General features: G+C 39.2%; 1 long non-coding RNA gene across 1 annotated transcript in view; it reads left to right on the top strand.

The window, feature by feature from the left end:
- Positions 1-27,374, top strand: part of LOC140707478 (uncharacterized) — a 107,172-nt gene that overhangs the window by 63,534 nt on the left and 16,264 nt on the right. The gene's annotated exons all lie outside the window — the stretch shown is intronic.

Raw genomic sequence — 27,374 nt, 5'->3', positions numbered from 1 at the left:
AACACAACCAACGAAGGGGAAAGCGCTCACTTTTTGGGATTACAAAGTGCTGATTTTTCTACAGAGACTGAAATCATGTCTGAGAAACTTGGCTCAGTACCAAGGTTGATATTTCCTGTGATGCCTTTAGAAAAGAAAGGGGATTTTAACCAGCCTAATCTCCAAGTTGTGAATGCTAGTAATGATTCTGGAATGTCTAATATTTGTTTGAATAATAATATGACTTTGGAATCGATGCAGGAATTGACCAAACAAACAGGTGATAACGTTAGGCCTCATAGCATTCCTGAGGCTATGCAGAGAGCTCCCGAGGGAAATCAGATGCAACAGTGACCTCTTGAGACCAAACCTGATAGCACAGTTAATTCAGAAAGAACACCAGCAATTCGGGTTTACAAGTGCATTGCATTTCTTGACCCAGAGATTCCTGACATTACACCTGTGGTAACAGAGGTAGACCAAGAGAATAATGAGCAAGGTGGAGGAAGTGATGAGGAGGTAGATACTGGAATTGAAGGCATTGATCAATTTAGCCCAGAAGAGATATTGGAGTCTGTGTTAAATCATTACCAAGATATTTATTCGAATTCACCTGGAGAGACTCATATGGTGAAACATTCTATTATAGTTAAAGATGGTTTGACCGCTGTTTCTGTTCCTATGGACCTAGAAGGGACTAAGGGCAATTTAGTGTCTGGAACTGTTGAAAGTCTTATTTCACAAGGAGTGATTGAACCATGTAGAACAGCTGTATTCAATACTATTTCAGTGTGTCAAGGTGAACAGGATGTTAATCTTAAAGTAGAATTAGATTTTAGCCAGTTAAATAAGTTCACTGAGACAGAGACTTTTCCTACAATCAATGTTGACACGTTAGTAGAAATTGTTGCAAACGCTGAATGCATTTCTGTGGTTGGAATAAAAGGAGGGCTTTATCAGATTTTAATTAAAGAGGAACATCACCCTTACATGTCATTTACTTCATCTAAGGGAATTTACCAACTCAGAAAGTTAGCACCTGGAATGAAAAATACCTATGTTACTTTTCAGAAATTGGTTGATGAGTTGCTTGGTGATTTATATTACGTGATTGGCTATGTAGACAACATTGTAATTCACAGCCCTGATCCAATGTTACATGTAAAACATATAGAAACGGTACTTCGCAGATTGAGGCGTGCAGGATTGAAGGTGCAAATGGATCATTGTGTTTGGTTTGATGGGAGTGTACCCTACCTAAGATATTGGATTGGAACTAATTGTTCTCTACCTGAGTATTTCAGAGTGAAAGCTATTAATGATTGGCCTGTTCCTACAGAAAGAGAACAGATATTGTTATTTTTAAGATTAGTTGACCATTTCCAAGGATGCATTAATGGTTACAGTGATTTGGTGTCACCTCTAAAGAAATTAATAAGAAAAGCAAGATCTGTTGCAATGGAGTGGACACGAGAATGCAAGCAATCTTTTGAGTGTTTAAAGATGTTACTTATAACAACCAATCTTGCAATCAGCTAATTTTGCTAAACCTATGATAATTCAAACTGCTTTTTCAGAGAGAGGTCTGAGCGCTATCTTATTACAAGAAGATAACAATAAGTTTTTACACCCCTTAGCTTATGTGGCCAGAAAATTGAAGGAAAGAGAGAGAAAGTATAATTGTCAGGAGGGGAATGCTTATTCAATTTTGTGGGCTCTTCATGTTTTCAGAATATATGGATGTACACGGAAAGTGGTTATTCAAGCAGACAAAAATGCTTTGACATTCTTAGAGAGACAGAGGTATTGAAGCCCAATATTAATGCAGTGGCATTTCAGATTGCAAAAATATGATTTTGACATTGAACATCTAACTGGAAAGGAGGCCTTGATTGCCCACTGTTTATCTAGAATGTTTAGTGCAGATGCAAGGGGAGGAATTGGCTAGAATTGAAGAAAAAAAATCTGATGTTTAATTTTCTTGATATTCTGTATTACAATGTTCCTGAGCATACATAGAGTGTTTTATCCATTATTCATTCATATCAGTATATTGGTTTGTCAAGTTATTATGATATTAACCCTGGTTTCACTATTTTACTGTTAAATGACTGCAGTGTTACCTGAGCATATGCAGAGTGATGATTTAATTAGTTATACTCACATGTTTGTTCTTACGTTTTTCAGACTAGTAGAAGTGTCTAACGCAATTTTCTCTCATGTATGGTAAATACTGTAATTATAATAGTTCTCATGTATCAAATGTTTTGCTATTTTAGAATTATATTTGAAATGTATTACTTTATGTTCAAGTTAATATCTTTCTCTATTTTGTTACTGCTTAATTATGGCATCTCATCTTATTCAGTTATCAAAATTAGAACTCAAATAGTTCAGAAATTTTGTTAATCTTCCAGGGGCTTGTGATGAGATGGGTTTTTGAGTTAAAATCTTTTAAGGCATATGGGTTTTGTAATTAAGAAATGAGCCAGAGAGGTTCCATTTTGTTTCTTTGTATAAAGTATCTTTGCTATGCTGACAAGTTGTTTTCTAGGCAAGCAGAGAGAATGTTATTCTGAGAGCCTGAGAAAGGACTCTGTGTGATTAGATAGATGGGAATTGTTGTGACTCTTTGATAAACCACAGTAAACCCAAATAACATCTGGTGCGTATGAGAAAGAAGTCATGTGGTGCAACAGGACTGTTTGCCTAGTAACGAACTCTGATTGGATGACATCGTGGGAAGGTGCATTAAGCCCTTGCCAGTTACTCTTGAAAAAGGAACTTTTTCCCTATGGACATTGTCTTTCAAGACCAACTCTTCATTCATTTGTGACACATGGGACTAACCTTTACTATACTGGATTACCCTTGGACTTATGGGCTTTTTCCTAAGGACTATGCATGGACTATTTCCTATGGACTGTTACCTAGGGAATACCCTTTATGAACCTCTTTTCTTGAAATACTTCATATGGACTATACTCTTGGACTTTTCTAAGGACAATGGAACTTTTACTGAATTTTTCTTTTTAGTACAGGATTCTTGTTCTACAGGATCACTGAGGACTGTAGCCTTTTTATAACCTACTTGGATTATTTTGTTTTTACTAATGAAATACTGGACTGGAACTGTTTTTATTCTTTTTAATGGCTTTTTGTGTTTTTGTAAGGTTTTTGAACACTTTCCTATTTTTCATGTTTTCTTTGCCTCACTACAGAGTTGTAAATAACTAACACAATGCTTATTTACCTGCCTTGGCTTAGTTTGGTTTTGATACCTAGTAACATGCTTATTCTTTAATAAATTAAAGATTATAAAACTCAATTGGTTTTCTGAACAGTACACTTGTCTTAGGGTCATCTGAGAGCGCTGCCTCGGCCTAGCATACTTTAGGAGTCCTGTCAGTGGTGCAAGTTAAGTCTAAGGACTACAAAGCCCACTTGATCTTTTCACAGTAATATCTGAGAGTACAAGGGTGTTCTTATGTGGGCAGACTTGTAAGATGGAGTGTTGTAGCATGGCTAGCTGAGCTTGGACTCACTCAGCCCATTTTAGCATGTGTAAACTCTTGATTGCTCTCTGTCCAGGCTTACGCAGATGTTTTCGAACTCCATGTTTGCTCGCAGTCGCTATGCGGGGCACCACTGTAGTAACAATCTGTGGCTGCCAATGGAGAGCAACAGAATAACTCTTTAACACAGAAAAGGAAAAAAGTGTTTTAAACTGAGGCTTGACTATTGAAATCAGTAGAATAAACCAACTTAGCCCAATAAAGTACAAATAAACATGCCTACTAAAAGAGGGAAGAAGGTAGCAATGGAGGTATCAGATCCTCTAGAGTTACCTCACGAAGAGTGGAGCCCTCTTGAAATAACTGAGCAAGATGAGACTCAGGAGGAGGATGCCTCAAGAGGTGAAACTGCGTTAACCTCCCCAAAATTTGAAAGATGGAGGTTGCAACAAGAATTTATATTAAAGGAATTAGAAATAATAACTAGGGCTGAGGCTAAAGCTAGACAGTTGGAAATAAGAACTAGGGCTTAGGCTGAAGCCAGACAGCTGGAAATGAGAGAAAAAGCTGAGGCAGAAGTGAGAAAATTAGAATTAAAAGAAAGAGAAATGGCAATGGAACAAGAAAAGAGACAAATGGAGTATCAATTAGAACTGAAAAGATTAGAACTGGCATTTCTAAATAATAATAATAACAACAACAACAACAATAATAATAATAATGAAAATGTAAAAATAGTTCTTAAGAAATTCCCTCAATTTAGAAAGTGTGATTGCCCAGAATCAATCCTAATCTCTTTTGAGCAAGCGTGCTGGGATTTTAACGTAAAAGCAGAAGAACGTATGGTTGTATTAAGGTACCAGATAAGTGGGGATTTAGCAAATATCTATTCCCAAATGCCCTTAGATTGAGCCAGAGACTATGAGGCTTACAGGAATTGGTTTTCTCGAGGTTTGGGATCAATGCTGAACATCTGAGGCCAAAATTTCGAGCATTCATTTAAAAGCCTGAGGAATCATATTCTCAGTTGGGGGCAAATCTAGTCAGATACTTGGAGAAATGGCTAGAGCAGGCTAATATAATGTTGAGGCATTAGAAGATATGAAAAATATTATAGGATTAGAACAATTTTATTTGGTTCTGCCAGGAGAATTGAGGTACTTAGTCAGAGACAAAATGCCCAAGAATGTACCGGAGGCAAGTGAAACTGCTGACTATATAACAGATATCAAAAACTCCAAATAATTTTAGGTGAAATTTGGCAGGAAAAGTTGGGATGACAGAAAGAAAGAGCCCAGGGATTACCTCAAGCACAATTAGGCAACTGAAAGCTATTTTAGAGGCAAGCCCTCAGAGCAGAGCCAACAGAGATATAACAGCTATGAAGGGGAGGAGGCAAGCCCCCATATTTTGAACAAAGAGTCGCTAAAACCTGCCATGGGTGTGGAGAAAAAGGACATTTTATTGCCCAATTCCAGACCTCAAGAAATAGAGAGATTGGTCAGCAAAAAGGCAAGGGAAGTCAGCGCAAGAAAGTGTACTGTGTACAACAAAAGAGAGCAAGCACTGAGGCAGTGGAAACGGGTGCCATAACCCCAATAACTGCTAGAGCAGAGAGCCGGGAACAACAACAACAACAACAACAACCACTTCTTTTGGCAAAAGTTCTCCAATGTTATTTTATTGAAAGTAACCAGGAGCTTCTTAGCTGTTCTGGTGAAGTTATTTACATGAATGATACTAAATACCTGGCTCTAAGAGACTCATGCTCTCAGGTGACATTGTGCCATCCTGGTATAATCCCTCAAGAAGATATTTTAAAAAATGAAAGCATCACCATAAAAAGGATTGGGACAGAACTAATTACTCTACCAGTGGCTAAAATACAAATTTAATGAATGATCCTCAACAACTGATTTACATATCAACTAAAAGATCAATAAACCTGTTGTATTGGCAGTACATGTCTGAGATACATATATTTGATACAGTGTGGACTAGATCCACTGGTGGCAGTGTAAAAAGAGGCAACACATCCTGAGGGTGGGCCTGTGTTTGGGGGAGAACAAACAAGGGACACTAGGGGGATGCGACACCAAGAATTAAAATTAAAGCAATGCAAGATGCCAAACAAAGAGCAGGTGTAGGTTGGCATGCTTTTCTATGTTACAAAAAAGATAAAGAGCAGAAAAGTTTCAACTTGCATATGATAAGAAGAGCGCTACTAGGGACTTGGAAAAAGATCATCCAGCAGATTTACCAAAAAACACCAGGTTGGGTATCACCTATAGAGATATTTACACAACCTAACCTCATGACAGAAGTGAAACTTCTAAGATATCAAGATTTATTAAATAAGGATTGTGAGTTAAGGTCTAAAGAAGAGTTAGAGACACAAAACATATATCTAGACTGGTGGTCCAGGGCGCAAGTGGAATCTAGGTATGGAAAATATAAAATAGAAGGCTTTTATACAGAACAAACAATATTTGATAAACTTCTGTTGGACTCAAATGATAAAGTAATTAAGAAAATGTATGATTACTTGCTTGAACTTAAAATGTGAGATGAGATGGTCAAAGAATGTGTGATTAGGTGGGCATAAAATATAGGACATAATATTGATATTGATCAGTGGTTGCAAATATGGAAAAATAACATAAAGCTCACAAAATTGGTAAATTTCAAGGAGAACATATACAAGATGTTTTATAGATGGCCTATGACTGCAGAGAAATTGTCTAAGATTTATATAGAGGTGTCAAATGTTTGTTAAAAAGGTGAAGCACATGAAGGAAGCTTTTACCATATGTGGTGGACTTGTAGAGTAGCAAAACAGTATTGGATAGCAGTACATACTCTGCTACAAAAAATACTGCTTTGTAATGTTCCACTAATCTCAGAACTGTTTTTACTGAGCATTATACCAGACAATATAGATAAGACAAAGAATTACCTAGCTATATATATAGTCACTGCAGCCAGAATTCATTATGGTAAGAACTGGAAGTAATCGGAGATATCGAAACAAGAGGAACTCATTGAGAAGATACGGGAAGCAACAGAAATTGACATTTTATCAGAAGTGATGAAAGACTGTCCAATACAAAAGGCAACTGAACCATGGGATTTATTATGTAAATGGCTTGAGTCACCAGATAGTGCTTGAATAACATAGATTTAAACTAAGATGTAACTGTAAATTGAAACCTGGAGGGCAATCAAATTGTAGAAAGGTGGAAAGTTGACTTAATAGCCAAACATGGATGATAGTATATTCTGTGTTCTCCTCCCCCCTTCCCCCCAATTCCTCTCTACCTTCTGTACTACTTACTGTATCCCTAGTTAATAAATAAATAAATAAATAAATAAATAAATAAATAAATAAATAAATAAATAGATAGATAGATAAATAAATAAATAAATAAATAACAAGTAAGTAAGTAAATAAGTAAATAAGTAAATAAGTAAGTAAAAGAATAGTATAATGCGATATGGAATATTGCAATCAATCAATTTGACTTCAGAAATTTAAGTTTTTATAAAAGGGAGATAAAGATAAATATATTTAATGAAATATGGGAATAATTTATAAAAGCTATATTGTGTAAAGTTAAAGGGGGAAAAACAGCCACTATTTATATGTACTTTTGGAAAGATTTTGGGGTTGGATAAAAGGAGATGGCAGATTATAAGAAAAAGTATGTAAGATATAATGCTCCCTAAAGTGAGAGGTGCACTAGTATTTTTATTTAGTAGGCAAGTTTATGTGTTAAAAATACATGTATTTTATTTTGTATAGTGAAAACACTAAATATAGAAATATTTTAAAGTATTTGTGAGAAGCACAAGCATCCCAGAAACACCACTATGATGCTCAGATTTAACCACTTGAATTTGTCCCCGGACAAATGGACTTTTTGCTTTTGGCCACAAAAATGACCAAACTGCCCAATTGAAGGACCTATGAGGTTGTGAGGAGGGCAGGCCAGACAGACTAAGATGTCCAAGTTCCATACCACCATAGACTCGCCTGTGATGAGATGGGTTTTTGGGTTAAAATCTTGTAAGGAATATGGGTTTTGTAATTAAGAAATGAGCAAGAGAGGTTTCATCTTGTTCTCTGTATAAAGGATCTGTATAATACTGACATGCTATGTTTGCTAGTGCGAGCAGAGAGAATGTTATTCTGAGAGCCTGAGAAAGAACTCGGAGTGATTAGATAGATGGGAATTGTTGTGACTCTTTGCTAAACCACAGTAACCCAAATAACATCTGGTGTGTATGGGAACGAAGTCATGTGGTGCAACAGGACTGTTTGCCTAGTAACAAACTCTGATTGGATGATATCGTGGGAAGGTACGATAAGCCCTTGCCAGTTACTCTTGAAAAAGGAACTTTTTGCCTATGGACATTGTCATTCGTGACTCTTCAGTGTTTCATGACCAACCCTGAAGTCTATCGTGACCAATCTTTACATGGACTGATTCTTATACTATACTGGATTACCCTTGGACCTATGGATTATTTCCTAAGGACTATTTCTTTAAGACTATTTCCTATGGACTATTTCCCATGGATTATTTCTCTATGGTCTTTTATGTTTGGAATACTTCATATGGACTATGCTCTTGGACTTTTCTAAGGACGATGAGACATTTACTGGATTTTTCTTTTGGTACAGGATTTTTATTCTACAGGATCACTGAGGACTATAGCGTTTTTCTAACATGTTTGGACTGTTTTGTTTTTCCTGATGAATTACTTGACTGGAACTGTTTTTATACTTTTTAATGGTTTTTGTATTCTTGTAAGGTTTTTGAACACTTTTCTAATTTTCATGTTTTCTTTGCCTCACTACAGAGTTGTAAATAACTAACACAATGCTTATTTACTTGCCTTGGCTTAGTTTGGATTTAATACCTAGACTCATGCTTATTTTTTAATAAAATAATGATTATAAAAATCAATTGGTTTCCTGAACAGTACACTTGTCTTAGGGTCATCTGAGAGTGCTGCCTCGGCCTAGCATACCTAAGGAGTCCTGCCTGTGGTGCAAGTTAAGTCTAAGGACTACAAAGCCCACATGTTTTTCTTTCAGTAATATCTGAGTGTACAAGGGTGTTCTTATGTGGGCAGACTTGTAAGAAGGAGGCTTATAGCTCGGCTAGCTGAGTTCCAGGACTCACTCAGCCCATTTTAGCATGTGCAACCTCCTGATTACTCTCTGTCCAGGCATTCACGTGTGCTTTCGAGATCTTCCATGTCAACCATTTGAAGAAGTGGCAGAAGATGTTGACTTTGAGCTTGAAGCCAGGCTGGCTTCCTTTCACATAGAGGATGGGTGAGACTTAGCACGATCATTGGGATCCCAGAAGAAACAGCAGTTGAGGACCCACAAACAGGAGTTCCCAGATGGTCTGTCCCATAAGCCAGGGCATATAGGCATGGTGGAGTATTGTACTGAGAGAGCAACTGGGAAGGGGCGGAGGAACACATATAAAAGAAAAGGACAAAAAACTGTTAGGATAATTCTAAACTAGGGAAAACTTTTATAGCTTCAACTCAATAAAAAAAGAAAGAAGTAGCTATGTATATTAAGAAAGGTCTGAACCCAAAATTGGCATTTGCCTCAGAAGATGGGAGACTATTGATGGTGAAAATTTCCTATGAAGGAGAAGAAATACTACTGGTGAATATATATGCACCAAATGAATCCCAACACAAATTTTTATCTTCAACTGAAGAATCAATTAATTTCAAAGACAGAACAGAAAATATGTATCGTGAGAGATTTTAATGCAATAGTAAATAAAGAAAAAGATACATCAACAATGGAAACGCAAGGAAAAGAACAAGAAATGTGATACCAAAGGTATTCCTTGAAAAGGCAGAAGAACTAAGTCTAATTGCTGTATGGAGAATCAGATATCTCCAAAGAAAAGACTACACATTTTACTCAAACAGACACAACTCTTGGTCAAGAATAGACAACTGCTGGATCTCAGCGGAAATTACTCATCAAGTGGAAGAAATTGAAATATTACTAAACACATATGCAGACCATAACCCATTATGGATGATCTTAGGGTGAGCACCAAGAAGAGGCTCATGGAGGTTGAATAGTCATCTATTAAGAGAAGAATTCTTCCTGAACAAAATTAAAAAGGAGTTAAAATTTTACTTTCAAATTAATAAACCCCAGGACACAGTGATGACAGTGATATGGGACACTGCAAAAGCATTTTTTCAGTTGTGCGATAGAATATAATACACATAAAAGGACAGAAATAAACAATGTCACACTCTAATAATGTCCTTTAAAAAGAAGGAAATGGAACTAAAGAAGTCTCTTACCAACAAGAATTTATTAAACAAGATAAATATTTTACAGCATAAAATTAACTCATTAGAACAAGAAGAGATGGAGAAAAAAAATTAAATTTGCAAGGCAAAACTTCTTTGAAAATGCAAATAAGCCAGGAAGATGGTTAGCATATAGAATTTAAAAAAGAGAGAGAAAACAAGGATTACTGAGATACTGGATAACCAAGAGAAGGAAATATATAAACAAAAGAAGATTGAAAAAGAAATTCAAAAGTTCTATGCCAGACTATAAAAAAAGAGAAGTAGAGCATGTGATGAGATGGGTTATGTGGTTGAGATCTTGTACTGAAGATGGGTTATGTAGTAGTGAACAATGTAAGAGGGATTCCATATTGGTTCTCTGCATAGATGATTTCTGCAAGGCTAAAAAAGTATCTGCTAGTAGGAGGATGGGAGAATGATCTTTTGAAGGCCTGAGAAGAACATTCCACGATAAGATAGATGGACTTTGTTGTGGCTTATTGCAGACCACCAAACCCAAATAACATCTGTTACCCATGGGAAAGGAATGGAGCAGAAAAACAGGACTGTTTACCCAACGTCGTATTGTGATTGGATGACACCGTGAGAAGAGGAAGATAAGGGATATGCCAGCTAAGCTTGAAAAAGGAACTTTTGCCTATGGACATATAGAGAGAGGACAATATGGCTTAGTATGATCAGTACAATATGGATTAGTTTTCAGAGAGATGTGATTATTAGCTGTAGTAAAATTAATAGAATAGGATATTTCTTTTACAGGATTTTTCTTTTTACAGGATAATGTAATGTATTTTCTTTAATAAAACAATGATTATAAAAATCAATTGGTCTCTTTTACACTTATTTGGATTATTTTCTTCATTTTGTTTTCCTTATGAATTACCTTTTTGGATTATAGGGGAGGCATCTGCCTTTTTGACTTCTTAACCAGTTTTTACTTGTTTTCTTAGACTTTTGGAACTTTTGTATTTATCATGGATTCTTTCTTCATTACAATTTTGTAACTAACCTGAAAAATGATCATTTGCATGCTTTAGCATAAACTGACTGTTTCTTTATGGAATTTTCTATTTTCTTTAATAAAACAATGATTATAAAAATCAATTGGTCTCTTGAACAGTAAACTGTCATAGGTCATCCATGATGGTATTGCCTCGGCCAAATTTTACTTAATGAGTCCTAACCTGTGGAGCTTAGTATGTCTAAGAACTAAAAAACCCACATGGTTTTCTATCTTAAATATCCTAAGGTACAGGAGTGTGCTTATTAGGGCAGACTTGTAAGCAGGTGTTTGGCTCACACCTTGCTGAGATCCAGGACTCACTCAGCACCATAAGGGTGTGCAAACTCCTAATTACTCTCTGTCCGCCGACTAGGTACCCTCTAAGAGGAAACTTGGTCGTTACAGAGCAGGAGAAGCAAATGGAATATCTGAATAAAATTCCTGCATGGAGGTTTAACTCTCAAGAAACTAAATAAATCAATCACAATGAATGAGATTGGAGAGGCATGGAAAAAACTGAAAAGTGGGAAATCCCCCAGTCCAGATGGACTACCAGCTGAATATTATAAGGCATTTGAAGAAATCTTAAGGCATGAATTTAAGAAGTTAGCTGAAGACATTGAGTCTAAAGGGGAAATTCCAAACTTATGGAAAGAGGCACATATTACTCTAATACACAAGGAGGGGACAGAGAAAAATAAAATTAAGAACCTCTCTCTTAAATGTTGACTATAAGATCTTCAGAACCATGTGGGCATCAAGATTAAAGGAAATATTGGGAGAAATAATACATAAAGTTCAAACAGGTTTAATCCCTAAAAAGAAATTATCATCAAACATAAGGACAGTAATAGATAGAATATTATGAATTGCATCCAGAAAAGCAGATGATGTTAATCTTTCTAGATGCGGAGAAAGCCTTTGACAATGTCAACTGGGAGTTTATGCTGTTACAACTAGAGAAAATGGGAGTGGAAGGAACCCTTCTATAAGGCAATACATTTTAAGCAGTAAGCCAGGATTAAAGTCAACGGTAATTTAACAGAGAGCATACTGATTGAACAAGGCACAAGACAGGGATGTCCGTTATCCTCTCTTCTATTTAAACTAACTTTGGAAATTTTAAACAGGCAGATAAGGATTTGAAAGGATTTGCAGGATTTGAAAGAAGGGGGGATTCAGGACTATCGAACTGGCTATTATACTATAAGGCTTGTGCTATGACGTGGATAAAAGAATGGATAATTCTTGCAAACCAAAGATTACTGAAATTGGAGGGACATGATTTAAGAATGGGTTGGCATGTATATGTGTGAGATGGGAAAAACAAAGAGCAATCATATTTTATGGAACACATTGTGAGAAAGGCACTATGCCAAGTGTGGCAAAAATTTCAAGCACCAACCTACAAGAAAATACCAACATGGGTAGCGCCTATAGAAGCATTTACTTTGAAAGTGTTAAATCAGAAAGGAGTGTTACTAACATATAAAGAATTACTTAATAAAGAACAAAACATAAAAATAAGCAAGAGCTAGAGGAACTAGGGGTGGCAACAGATTGGTGGTCAATGAACAAACTAGAATCAAGATATAAAAAAGATAAGATTGTGGGCTTCTTTGAAGGTGAAGTCCAGGTGGATAAACTGGATTTATACTAATAAGAAAATAATTAAAAATGTATACAGTGGGGTCTCGACCTATGGAATTAATCCGTATTGGAACAGAGTCCGTAGCATGAAAAGTCCGTAGGTCAAAAATGCATTCCCCATAAGAATGTATTGAAAACCAATTAATCCGGAACCCGCCCAAGAAACATCCCCCCACACATATAAAATTAAAAATAAATTTTAAAAAACCACCTTACCTTTTTGACATCTTCAAGGGGTTCCCCGCCACCACCATTGCTGCTGTTGGAGGGCTTTGGTGCGGCTGCCAGAGGCCTCTCGGAGCTCCCCCGCCGCAGCCATCAACGCTGCCGGAGGACTCTGAGGGCTTCGGCGCCGCTGCCGGAGGCCTCTCCGAGGTCCCCCGCCGTCCCGATAGTGCTTCGGAGGCACTATCGGTGGTGGGGGGACATCCAAAAGGCCTCCCATGGTGCAGGGAAGGCCTGTGGAGGTTCCCGTGCTGCTGCCACTGCTGGGAGCCACGCCACAGCGGGCTATCCCAGCCATGCTTGGTCTCCCAGGAGTCCCAGCATGGCTGGGATAGCCCCGCATGGCTCGGCTCCCGGCAGCGGCGGCAGGGTGGGGGTCTCCGGATGCCTTCCATTGCTTCTCTGCCTGGAAGGCATCTGGAGACCACCCACCTACCCTGCCGCCACCGGGAGCCTTCCGAGCTCTCAAAGGGCTTCCTCCAATGTCAGGGGGGAAAGCCCTTTGAGAGCTCGGAAGGCAAACAGGCAGGGAGAGAAAGGCTGGAAATGCGAATTTCCAGCCATTTTCTCCCTGCCTTCTTGCTTTCGGAGCTCTGAAATGGCTTCCTCCGATGTCGGGGGAAAGCCCTCTGAGAGCTCGGAAGGCAAACAGGCAGGGAGAGAAAGGCTGGAAATTTGAATTTCCTGCCTTTTCTCCCTGCCTTCTTGCCTTCGGAGCTTTCCGCTGGACATTGGAGGAAGCCATTTTAGAGCTCCGAAAGCAAGAAAGCAGGGAGAAAAAGGCTGGAAATTCGCATTTCCAGCCTTTCTCTCCCTGCCTGTTTGCCTTCTGAGCTCTCAAAGGGCTTCCCCCCTGACATTGGAGGAAGCCCTTTGAGAGCCTGGAAGGCCCCCAGCAGCGGCGGCAGCAGGGTGGGGGGTCTCCGGATGCCTTCCAGGCAGAGAAGCAATGGAAGGCATCCGGAGATCCCCACCCTGCTGCTGCCACCACCGGGAGCCAAGCCGTGTGGGGCTATCCCAGCCATGCTTGGACTCCTGGGAGTCCAAGCATGGCTTGGATAGCTGGGCGCAGTGTGGCTTCCAGCGGGGGACCTCCGGATGACTTCCAGGCAGAGAAGGCATCCGGAGACCCCCCACCCTGCTGCCACTGCCACCGGGAGCTGAGCCGTGCAGTGCTATCCCAGCCATGCTGGGACTCCTGGGAGTCCCAGCATGGCTGGGATAGCTGGGCGTGGTGCAGCTCCCAGCAGCGGCAGTGGCAGAGGCAGGGGACCTCCAGATACCTTCCAGGGCTTCTCCGCCGCCATGGGAGGCATCTCAGAGGTCCCCACCAGCACCGATAGTGGCTCCAAAGCACTATCGGCGGTGGGGGGGACCTCCAAGATGCCTCCCATGGTGGCAGAGAAACCCTGGAAGGCATCCAGAGGCACAACCTATGGCCTACAGACTGGAATGGGGAGGTGGGGAAAGCGCCAAACTTGAATTTGGAGCTTTTCCCGCCTCCCTCTTCTGGTCCGTAGGTCAATTCTCTGGCCGCAAGTTGAAGTGGAATTTTGCAGCTGGAGAATTTCGTAAGTCGAAAAGTTCGTAGGTGGAGCCAGACGTAAGTCGAGACTCCACTGTATATACCTATTGGAATATGATCTGGAGGATGAGAGGGTAAAGGAGACAATGATAAAATGGGCAAGCAACTTTGGTTACAATATCAATATTGATGATTAGACAATTCTGTGGAAAGAATGTCATAAAATGATTAAGCTGGTAAATTTAAGAGAAAATATCCTCAAAATTTTTTATATATGGCACTATACCCCTGTAAGGTTGGCAAAAATGTCAGAGGGTAATAGCAATGTTTGTTGGAAGTGTAAAAAAAAAGCAGGAACTTATTATCATATGTGGTGGACATGTGAAAAAGTCAAGAGATATTGGACACAGGTGTAGGAAATAATAAAAGAAATCATTCAACAGAAAGTAAATTTTAAACCTGAAATAGCACTATTAAATATTATGCCAGAAATTACTGATAAGAAAATTAAATATTGTTTAATGTACTGTATGTACTCGTAGCAGCTAGGTTACTCTGGGCCCAAAAATGGAAAAGTGAATAAATACATACAATGGAAGAGTTCCTAAAGAAGCTGTGGGACATCACGGAATTAGACACCGTTTCAGAAGCACTATGAGAACAAACAAGAGATTATGTAAAACAAAGTTGGAACAATACATGTTTGAGCTCAGGAAAAGACAAAAGTTTAGGGCAAAATGTTTCATGTTTATTACTTTTTTCAAGGCTCACCGGAAACCAGGGAAATCTAGGATCCAAAGGAGGTTGGAATCCCTGTCCTCTGAAGGGGGAGGGATGGGTTTATTTTGGGCTACTCCACCCTGTTATTTTGTACTTTGTTGTAGTTTGTTCGAATGATAGATGTTTTGTAGTCATATGTCTAAATAAAATACTTTGGTAAAAAAAAAAGAGAGAGAGAGAGCAACCAAGGCTGTTTATTCTTGGCCTCAACACCTTGAGTAAGTAATCATAGATTAAATCAAGTCAATGTTGAACCTGGGGGGTTTATCAAACCTTCTACTAATTCTTGGTCAAGTCACTCAGTCTTGGTTCCCAAACCAGACAGTAGTATTCAGTCTTATATTGACTTCAGGTGGGTAAATGCAGCATCAAATGCTTACCACATATCTCGGGTGGATGAACTGACAGAGAGGTTAAGAAAAGCCATGTGCCTATCATCCTTAGACCTGACCAGAAGATACTGGCAGATTCCCCTCAGTGAAACTGACGGGGAGAAGACAGCTTTCCCCACCTCTCTAGGGATCTATAACAATGTATATGCCATTTGGCTTGCATGGGGCAGCAGCACCATTCCAGTGTCTCATGGATCAGATGATAACCCTGATGTAAGATTTCGTCCCCATGAATATAAACAATATCATTTTTTAATTTTCTTTTTATTATATAAAATCCATCCATGTCGATTTAACATTGTGCCACCTGGGTACAGCTTATAATCATTTGTAAAACAATTATTACACACATTATGCTCCTAATCTATACAACATCCTTCTAACCATTGATAGAACAAGTCCCATGTTTGATAATATTTTGTATCTTCTTTTCCTTCGATTTTCAGTGTTAGTCTATCCATTTCGGCGCAGTCCAATATCTTTTTAATTATTTCTTGATCTCTAGGTGTTCCTTCATTTTTCCAGTACTGTGCATATATAATCCTCGCGGCTGTTAAAATATGCAATATTATATATACATTTTGTTTATCAACCTTTTCTGGTATTATACCTAACAGAAAGAGCTCTGGCCTGAAATCTACATGCTTTTTGATTATTTTAACAAGCCATGCATGTATTTTGTTCCAAGATTTTTTTTGCTGTATCACAAGTCCACCAGAGTTGATAATAGGTTCCAATTTTTTATGACATTTCCAAAATTTACTTGACCTATTATAATACATCGTAGACAATCTGTCAGGAGATAAATGCCATATAAAAACATTATATAAATTCTCTTTATAAGATGTTGCCATTGTGATCTTATTTATTTATTTTTATTTATTTTATTTATTTTATTTATATCCCGCCTATCTAGTCACTTAAAACCACTCTAGGTGGCTATAGTTTCTAGTCCACAGCTCTTGCCATTTTTCAAAGTCAATACTGTATCCAAAATTTTGTGCCCATTGAACCATCGTTTCTTTGACCTGTTCGTCCTCCATTTTCCAGTTTAAAAGGAATGTATATATTTTCCTAATTAGTTTATCATCTGATGTTAACATTATTTGGTCAAAAGTTGCCTGTTCTTTATAAAAATCATAAATTTTTAATTCCCTTTCATATCTTGATTGTATTTGCATTATAGACCACCACGATGCATCTAATCCCTGGTTTAGAAGATCTTGTTTGGGCTTTAATCTCCTATCTATGTCTAAAATATCTGTATAAGTCAATTTTTTCCAAAATTCAAAAGGTTGGGATGGACAAATGCTTCTATGGGTGAAACCTATCCTGGTATTTTTGTGTACATTTTTATTTTTATTTTTTCCCATATTATACACAAGGAGTTTCTAATACAGTGGTGCCCCACATAGCGACGTTAATCCGTTCCAGATTAATCGTCGCTATGTGGAAACATCGCTAAACGGAACGGAAAAACCCATAGGAACGCATTAAATTTCGTTTAATGCGTTCCTATGAGGGATAATCTCACCGTTCAGCGAAGTTCCTCCATAGGGGAGGCCATTTTCGGTGCCTCTAAAGTGAGGCAACACAGTGGGGCAGCCATTTTGGAACCGCCGACCAGCTGACCGAAAATGGGGCCTTTGGCATTTTCCCCCAGCTGAGCGACGGGAACTTCAAAGGCCAGCCGCTCAGCTGGGAGAAAATGTCGGCAGTCGGTCGGTGGTGGCTTTGGAAGGACCCCGAAGCCATCGCCGACCACCGACATTTGCCTTCCGAGCTCTCAAAGGGCTTCCCCCCTGACATTGGAGAAAGCCCTTTGAGAGCTCAGAAGGCTCTCAGCGGTGGCGGAGGCAGGGTAGGGGGTGTCCGGATGGTTTCCAGTGCTTCGCCTGGAAGCCATCTGGACCCCCTACCCTGCCCCCGCTGCTGGGAGCTGCGCTCCCGGGAGTCCAAGCATGGCTGGGATAAGTGGGTGTGGTGTGGCTCCCGGCAGCAGGGGCAGGGTAGGGGGGGTCCAGATGGCTTCCAGGTGAAGCACTGGAAGCCATCCAGAACCCCCCTGCCCCCACCACCGCCACTTGGAGCTGCCCCATGCCTGACCAGCGCATCCGAGCGGCGGTGGAGAAGCCTTCCCCCATGGCCTCTCAGAAGCGCTGGCTACGAAAATGCCAGCCCGCGCTTCCGAGCGGCGGCGGAGCCTTCCCCCTCCTCCCGGCTCCTGGGTTTCAGAAGCCGCTTCCAAAGCCTAGCGGCGGCAGAGAAGGGGGTGAGGGGTTGGCAGGAGGGCAGCCAGGAACACCTGAGCCTTGCCCTCCTCCCAGCTCTGCCTGACCCACCCCTCACCCTTATCTCCACCACCGCCACCGCTGGGTTTCGGAAGGCACTTCCAAATCCCAGCGGCGGCAGCGGAGAAGGGGGTGAAGGGTTGGGAGGAGGGCGGCCGGGATCCGCATCGCAGCCGGCTACCCCATCCATGGTTGGACTCTTGGGAGTCCTACCATGGATGGGGTAGCCAGCCGTGAGGCGGATCCAAGCGGCAGCAGCGGTGGCAGGGTGGGAGGGGTCCGGATGCCTTTCAGGCATCCTGGGCTTGGATCTGGATGCCTTTCAGGCATCCGAAGGGGAATCCCAGCGGTGGCCTCGGAAGGACCCTTTGGAATGGCCCTTCAGAGGCTACCGCTGGCATTTTCCCCCAGCTGAGCGGCGGGAGCGGTCCTTCGGAGGCTCCCGCCGCTCAGCTGGGGGAAAATGGGGCCTATGGGGAAAAAATTGCAAAGCGATTTTTCCCCATAGGCAACATCGCAATGTGATCGCAAAAGCGATGGCAAAAAGCCATCGCTATGCAGATTCATCGTTAAACGGGGCACTCGTTATACGAGGCACCACTGTATACAGTGGTTCCCCGCATAATGAGCGATTTGTTTAACGCCGAATCCGGATAGCGATGGCTTTTTTGAGATCGCAAAAGCGATCACATTGTGATGTTTTCAATGGCTAAAAATCGCTTTGCGATGATTGGTAAGCATTTCGCTTACCCATTATCGCATAATGATGTTTATAAAACAGCTGATCAGTGGTTCCAAAATGGCTGCCAGAAAAGATGTCCACCCGCTGCATTTTTGTGCCCTTTCCTTGCTTACCAGGCAGTGAAAATGGTGGCCACATGGAGGATTTTCGCTTAAAGGTGAGTTTTCCCCCCATAGGAATGCATTAAACATGTTTTAATGTGTTCCTATGGGTTTTTTTGCCCCGCATAGTGCTGAATCCAGATAGCGATGATTTTTTCGGCACGGATTATCATCGCTATGCAGGGCACCACTGTAATGGTTTTGAAAATTCTTATGAGTTTTAGCTTTCTGATACCATAAGAAGGCATGCCAACCCAACTGTAGATCATGTCCTTCTAAATACAGAAGTCTTTTGTTTTTCAGGCTAATCCATTCTTTCAGCCAAGTTAGAACAGATGATTGGTAATATAAGGTCCAGTCTGGTAAACCAAATCCTCCATTTTCCTTGGATTCTTGAAGCATTTTTAATTTGATTCTGGCTTTCTTCCCTTGCCAAATATATTTTAATATCATTTGGTTTAGATCGTCAAAGTATTTCTTCTTGATTTTCACTGGCACTGTTTGAAACAGAAAAAGTAGCTTTGGCAAAATGTTCATTTTGATTGTTGCAATTCTTCCTAATAGTGATAATTGTAGCTTTTTCCATTTTAAAGGTCTATTTTTATTTGATTAAGTAGTTTCATATAATTATCTTCTTTTATTGTTACGCATCTGGCAGTTAAATATATTCCAAGGTACTTGACATTTTTAACTATTTGTAAATCTGACATCTTTGAGAGTTGGTTTTTTTGCTTGGCTATTTTTTCACTATAACTTTAGTTTTTTCTTTATTTATCTTCAATCCTGCTACTCTTCCAAATTCATTGATTTTCTCCAGTAATCTCGATGTTATTTCCAGTGGGTCTTCTAATATAGACACCAAATTGTCTGCAAATGCTTGTAGTTTGTAGCTCTCATCCTTTATTTTGGTACCTTTAATCTCTGGGCCGGTATTGTATTGGTTCTTCACTGGCCCTTCACGGTATTTCATCTCTTGTTGATCTTTTCACAACTTTACATGTACTTCACGTGGTAATCTATTCTTTCTGGAATAGCTTGAATTTAATCTATATGTTTGGTCTATCTCACTTTCCAACTCTTCTTTTTCAGTTCCCGGTGCCTCTGCCAAAATGGTTACCATTAGTTCTGGTAAGTCCTCCTGTTTATCTTCTGGTATGTTTTGGAATCTAAGAATGTTTGAGGCTCTTTCCATCTCCATCACTGCAATGGAGTCTTCTAGATTTTTATTAGCCTCGACAAGTTCATGGTTTTCTCTTTTCAGTTCAATCCAATCATTCTCTGTTCTCTGTTATTTTCCAATTTTTCAATTCTTTGTTGGTTCTTTATAGTCTTTTGCTGAATATCTTCAAGTTGTGTATTCATGACGCCAATCTGTTCATTGATTTTATCCATTTTCTCTTCCAGTTTCTGTTGATTAAGCTTGGCTTCTTCATGGTTTCTTCTTGCTTCTTCTTGATTTTTCTTTGTCTCCTCTTTGTGCGATACAACTGTATCTTGAATCTTCTGGAGTGTTGCTTGTAGAGCTTTCTGAAATTTTTCTTGAAATAGCATTGTATTAATAGACCTTTGCTGTACTGGACTGGGAGGCCCAGATGATGCTGCAGAGGCTATTTTTTGGCAGTGTTAGGTAGATTTGGTAGGCTCATTATGAATACTTTCCCCAAATATCAAATCAACCCTCCAAAGTTCTGTTGATTTGCTACTTCTTTAGTTATTCAATTATAGTCAATATATCAATATATCAGCAATACCTTATCCTCAATGGTCATCAATAATACCTGATCATCACAGCTCTATATTCTAAGCAAAGTATTAGTTTTACAATTTTACAATTTGATATAACAAAGTTTCAAGGGTTATTCCCACTGTTTGCTGGCTGGCATGGCATTCAGTCCATAGAGTTCTCAAAGTATATATTCAAATCTGACCAGATGATCTAGAGTTTTTAATTGTAAATCCAGCTCGATCAAGAGCCATCAAGTTTATTATTTATAATCCAAGAGTTAAGTGTCTGTAAACATCTGTAATTAATACAAGCTGCAGCTCCAAAAGGAAAAAAAAGGCTTTAAAATTTTAGCTAAGCCAAGGTCATTATGAGAGATATCTGTTGCTCTTCATTTGGGCTCACCACCAGTTCCACCGTTTAGACACAACAAAGTTTCAGAGTTGCCTCCACTCTTTGATCCCCATTTACAATATTAAGTTCAAAAAACACCCATTATTTCCCCCTTTTGCTTTCCAAGAGATTCCAACAAATACAGATTAATGTTCCATAGGACAGACTTGCCGTTTCCTTCTTAGCCTCCCCTTCAGAGCAGTGGACCGCTCCTTTCTTTTGTCGCCGCTTTTCTTTCTCCAGCTAGGGGACGGCTTAAAATACTTCTTTCTTTTAAGGAGTTATTTTAGTCAGGAATGTTGATAGAATTAGTAAAACAAGAAGAAAAATAGTCTCACCCAGGTTGATATTGCAATGTAAAACATCCAGAACTTAGTGCTTGTTTATTCAGCATGACTTGGACAAGCCGCTAGCAAGCGGGCGGATTGTTCTTCTCCTAGCCAATGAGTGCACAGTCTAGCTAGGTCATCCCCCTTTATCCAACCCCAATTACACACCCCCTTTTTCTGTATACATTTATGATTGATAGCACAGATTACATGGCATCAGCAGCTTTATATCAGAATATATGTCATAGCATATTGGGTCAACTTGACCTGGAAATCCCCCTCCCTGTTTTGCACAATTGACCATGAGTGCAGCCTTTGTTCCAGATACGTTTCCTCCCTTCAGGCCTTTGTGGTTACTGTTCCGCAATCTTGCTAATGGCAGCAAAGCATAATCTTAAAATACCTCATAAGACAGCAGACAGCATCTGTTAACAGCTTCCCCAAGCTATCTTGTTTTCTAAGTGAAATTTGTCCATAAGTGGTGTTTATCCTCCATAACACCTCAAACTCTGAAACTGCTCTTATTTTTGCAATATGGAACTTTTTCATGTAATAATAATATTGCTGGAGTCAATAAGTCTTTTGTTGAACTTATATATAGTCTGTTACCAGTTCAAAACACACCCATTCAGACTAAAAACAGTCCAACTACCTTCTAGGTTTATCAATAATCTCTTGGGAGTATTGCTATTTGCATCAGCTTATGTTGTATAGTGAGGACTTTGATTTGCACTTGCAGCACCTAGAACTTCTGTGTGTTCCTAAAATTATTTTCAATAAAATTATAAAAAATTTATAGTTGTCTTTAAATTCAGGCAACTGGACAGGTTGAAGGTACTAAATCTGGTGTCTTAGGCACTCAAGATTTTTGAGTATTTTTGTGGATCTTTTCCTTGCAATGAGGAGCAACAACCTGCATCTGTTCTCCCTGGAACATCAAGAAGCAAGTGGCTCAGAGGATGTTGGGAGAAGAGCTCACAGAAAGCTTTCCCAATCACTAATGCACTGACCCACCTGGGAACACCCACATCAGGTAGTGCAAGGTTATTGTGACTGAGTGGCGAATGGATCCTCTCTGTGGAGACCTGGTGTTCTCGACACCTCTCTCAAGTTGAAGTGTCAGGCAGGGGTTCTTACTGAAATTCTATAGCTGTGGTCACATGCAGCTGAATGGCTTGGGAGCTGCACCTGTATGACAGTTACAAAGGGTTTCACACCAGCTGTAGCAGGGGCTTGCATTTGGGGGAATTATCACATTTTGCCTTTAACTGCCCTTTCCTTCTCAATTGTGCAGCTGTGCTTGCCTGATCTTCTGGATGGCAGACTCTCACTGGCTAGCTGTTCCGCTGGATGGAGTTTAGGGCTGTGCTGACTACCAGCTACTGATTGGTAAATGTCAGCACAGTTTCTATAGCAATTGTGCCTGGCTTGTGGTTTCTGATTTTTTCCACTTGTGTTATTTTCCCTTTTAGGGCTGCTGAAGTCCCTCCCCTCTTGGGATGGGAGGGATGTGTATTCATGTTAGATTCAGCTGGCCCAAGTCTGGTTCAGCCAGCCTAAAGTCAGGCTGGCTAGTTACAATTGTGTCCTAAGCAAAATTTAGAGGTATCCCGTAAAATACCACTATCAATATTTTATAAGGAGCAAGGTAATTGTTCAACAACAAAAACAATTTCAAATGTATTAATAGCAACAAAAATTAATGGTAGCTAAGAACTAGAAAATAATGTATGATTTTCAATTAAATGAATGATATAGAGAAGTATGGAATATAGCTATTAATAAATCAATGTGTAGTATTGAAATAAAGAAGGGATTGTTAAAATGTATATTTTTATATATATCTGAGGAGATATTATGGACTACATATAAAGAGAGGGAAAAGGAAGCACACCCTCGCAAGAGTCATTACAATTTTGGAAGGAGAAAGGAACTCCATGATTATAGGAGAGTTGATTATATCTTCAATGTGGGAGGCATTTTTATATAGTTGTTTTGATGCTTTGTGTTACAAGTAGTATTTAAATTTTGTAACATTTGTTATGTTTATTATGTTTTGTGATGTTTCATATCAATAGAATTTTAAAACATTAAAAAACAATTGGCTAGACTAGCAGGGGCTAATGGGAATTGTAGTCCAACAACCTATCAAGATTTACATCATTCATCCATGGTCCAACTACAGATTTATTTAATCTATTTATTTGCCGCCTTTCTCCCCACAGTGGATCACAACTATAAAATCTATATAATAATAGTTTTAAAATACCAGAAGAACTATATTTAAAAGCAATAAAATATATATCAATATTAAAAGCAAGAATAAAAACAATTAAAATTTTTAAAAATATTTCTAAAATTCTAAGTTTACTAAACAAAGCATTCCTTTTTTAAATTTAAATTATTTTATTTTCTCACATAGCATTGTTAGCACCCAATTTTTGGTCCCAATTCTCCGGCAGGGAATAACAGATAAAGACAGTGCATCGATTCAGTCTATATGTAAGTCAAATTTTATTCAAACACATATAGCTGGTCCTCGTTCCTAAAAAGGCGGACTGTGGGCCCCATCATACATCTGGTAACGCATTTTATAAGTTTCTTACACAAAGTACAATAAGCAGAGCATTCCCTATTGGTCCCCTGAACCCTATGGGTGCCTGTTGGGTCATCCTATTGGATGTGATAGATGTAAGAAAATATCCAATTTGTCCCCCCCCTTTTGGACCTGTGGGTTAGTGGCTGCATTAGTGGCTGCCAAGTTTGTGAATTTGTGTGACCCATTGTGCAACTTATCTTTAAATATATTAATGACAGATTATGAGCCATCTTGTTACGGTATGTTACAGTCGTTGCCTGAAGCACTGTGAAAAGGAGTTATTTTGAGTGAGTTGGCCTTGAATGGGGGTGGCGGTTCTCACAAAGCTGTGTCAGTTTAAAGCTGTGTCAGTTTAACAGCGGTGTGATAATGTAGGAATGTTTCTGTGAGTGCCAAGCGGAAGGGGTCAGGAATGAGGATACAAAATACATTGACTATAGAGAATGCATATAAAGTACAGATACAAAATGCATATAGAATATCACTATAGTAAGGAAATAGTAAGAACTCATATTTCAATTACAGGTACAAGGTATGATTACTTGTGTAAAATACTGATTATGAATGTTAAGTACATGTGAATCAAATAGCATGTGTTGTCTTAAATTTTAAAGCCAGTACTTCGTATATGTTATATCAGAACCTCATCCTTGCCCCCATCAGCATTCCTAAGACCCTTGTTTCTTCAAAGCCCAACTGAGAAGGAAGATTTTTGATTGATGGTGGAAGGGCAAGAGTAATGGGCCCCACCATGGGGCAGCACATTCCAAAATCTGGGGACAACCACTGAGAAGGCCTTCTCTCATGTCCTCACCAAATGAGCTTTGAGAAGGTGGTGAAACTGAGAGGAGGACCCCCACAGAAGAACTTAAAAGCTGAGAAGGCTCATAAGAGGTGATACAATACTTCAGATAACCTGGACTCAAGCTGCATAGGGCTTTAGAAGTAATAACCAGCACTTTGAATTGGGCCTGGAAACAGATTGGCAGTCAGTAAAACCTTTATAACACAAGGCAGTTATATTCCTGCTGTAACCAGTGCCAGTCAGCAGTCTAGCTGCAGCATTTTGTAGTAGCTGAAGTTTCCAAACACTCTTCCAAGGCAGCTCCTCATAGAACATACTGCAGTTATACAAGTGGGATGTCCTTAAGACATGTGTCATCTTGATCAGATCGGATATCTCAAGGAATCAGGTTTAGCTCTGCAGATGCACTCCCCCCCTGCTGAAGCCTGTGCATCCATGTACAGTGTTAAATACAGCCAAGCTGCAAACCTGACCTTTCAGAGGAAGTGTAATCCCATCCAGTACCAGCTGAATCCCTGTCCCCTGATTTGTCTACACATGAAAAAGAAGAAACGGTATGCAAGTATCCAGAAGGAAACTGATTACACACCAAAGCAAGACATGTTAATAATCATTGGTGACTAGAATGCAAAAGCAAAAAACCAAGCAGAACCAAGTGTTGTTGGAGAATTTGGTCTAGGGGTCAGAAATAAAGCAGGAGAACAAGTAATAGAATTATGTGAAGCCAATAATCTATTTATTGCAAATATATGCTTCAGACAGGTGAAAAGAAAAACTGTATATATGACCAATATAGAAATAAAAGAAACTACATTATTGAGAGATGGAGAACTGCATTCTGTCTGCCAAAACCAGATGAGGAGCTGATTGTGGTAGTGATAAGGAATAGTTAGTATCAGTTAGACAGCTGAAAAACATCATAGTGCCAAAATTTTAATTTAAAAAACATTTCTAATGAATTTAAAATCACCATAAAGAACAGACTTGCATTACTAAACTCAATTGACTGTGATCCTGTGCAGTGCAGAATTTTATTTTGTGTTTATAGTTACCTCATTTGTTACTTTTACAGGATCAATTTTGTTTTTATTAATAGTGCCTTGTATTTGAATTGCTTTTTAAAACAATATTAATAATTATATCTAAAATATGTACATGTAGGAAACATGTTCTTTGTAAAACAAAATTCTAATAATTCATGTAAGTCCCAGGAGAAAAATAACAGATTGTTACTCTGTAAACTCAACATAGGCTTACAACTGACATTCAAATTCAATACCCATTAGCATTTTTACATATGGCATTAATTATGCATTAATACATTTGAGAGTGATGTCATCATCACACTGACATAACTAAAACAACTTCACTCTTCATGGGTTTGCAGCAGGTCTGTGTCATGAATGGGATGGATTTAGCAGTTTGGCCTGTTCATACAGCATTTTAAGTTTAATTAGAGCATACCATCATAATGAGCTAGAGAACGGTGTTCTGAAGATTGGCCAGACTTCTTTCTATTCTCTTTTACTTAAGTGTCAAACACTTCTTCATGTTATTTATAACTTTACCCATAATTGCTGCTCCCTAAGGTGTGATTGTCCTATTTCATAACAGTTTGTACAGCTGCCAACATGAAGATGTAAATAAATTGCAATACCATTGCTATGAGGTGTAAAAATCCCACAGCTCACATCCAGACCCTTGTATAATACGTTCAAATAAACATTCCATTTCCTGCAAGTGATTGTGGTTTGTGACTAGATGTTTTTAGAAAATGAGGCAGTACAGCAAGTCATCATTTATTTAACAAACTGCCCAAATCCCAAACATTACCGTTCAAGACAAAAAAAAATTGAAACAGCTAGCTGTTGGAAGCATATATTATGTGCATACACTTATACTTTTCATTATAGTGGAATGACTTCTCCTTATTAAGACAAGAGCACTTGTGAAAATCATCAAAGGGTTACCACCAAGGATATTTCCCCCATCTCATGCATAAACTACAAACATCCTTTGAATGTGGTTTTCTATACTGTGAGTCTCCAATAGTCTCTGGAAATGTAAGGGGTGGGCCTGTAAACAGGCACATGTTCTGTATACATTCTATATTTCTGTGCTACTATAAAGAATTCTTTATTTGCTGGGATCTCTTCCCACAAGAAGACCATTGTAATTATTATCATTTAGGCTATAATGTGAGGCTGTTCTCAATCAGCTTCCATTCTAAACAGAAATGGACAGTTATTGTAGAATACGTTTTTCTAAATCCTTTCTTCTTCTCCTAGCCTTTGGGAGCAATGCACCACAAATTTATTTTCCCCGCTTCTGCAATGAGAACAGGAGCTTCTGCAGCAAGGTACTTCATGATGGTAGTAATCATTTATTTGATTTATTTATCTTAAATGTTTTTACCCTGCTTTATTCCTAAAAAAGGAACCAAGAACATAAGAAGAACCCTGCTGGATCAGCCCTGTTTCACTCTGCTTCAGATATCAAACGGATCTGATGTTGACCCATCAAAAACTACAGTGCCCTTCATTTCCTCATGAAAGGACTTGATGATGTTAAGGAGTCAAGGTGGATATCTAATCTTGGGAAGTATTTTAAAAAGGCCGTCCCTGCTAACCAAATCAAGGCCTTTGTAAGATCTATGAGGGCCACAAAGACTGGCTGTCGTTGTTCCCTACATTCTCCTGCAATGTCTGAGGGAATGTACCATGTCAGTGGTGGCTCAAAATCCACACTGTGGTTCTGGATAGACTCTGTCTGCAAGCACTTGGAGTGTCTTCAGCACAACACGGGCAAGCAGCTCCCCATCAACGTTGAGAAGAGAGGTAGTTATTGCCATCACCCCGTCTCCTTTGTTCTTATACAATGTGACGATGTTTGCATCCTTCATGTCCTGTTGTACTCTACCTTCCCTCCAGGAAAGACAAAAGATTTCATGCAG

This window comes from Pogona vitticeps, chromosome 5, assembly GCF_051106095.1.
Source record: "Pogona vitticeps strain Pit_001003342236 chromosome 5, PviZW2.1, whole genome shotgun sequence".
NCBI classification, from domain to species: Eukaryota; Metazoa; Chordata; class Lepidosauria; order Squamata; family Agamidae; genus Pogona; species Pogona vitticeps.
The sequence above is the reverse complement of the archived record's forward strand: the minus strand, read 5'-3'. Positions and strand labels throughout refer to the sequence as shown.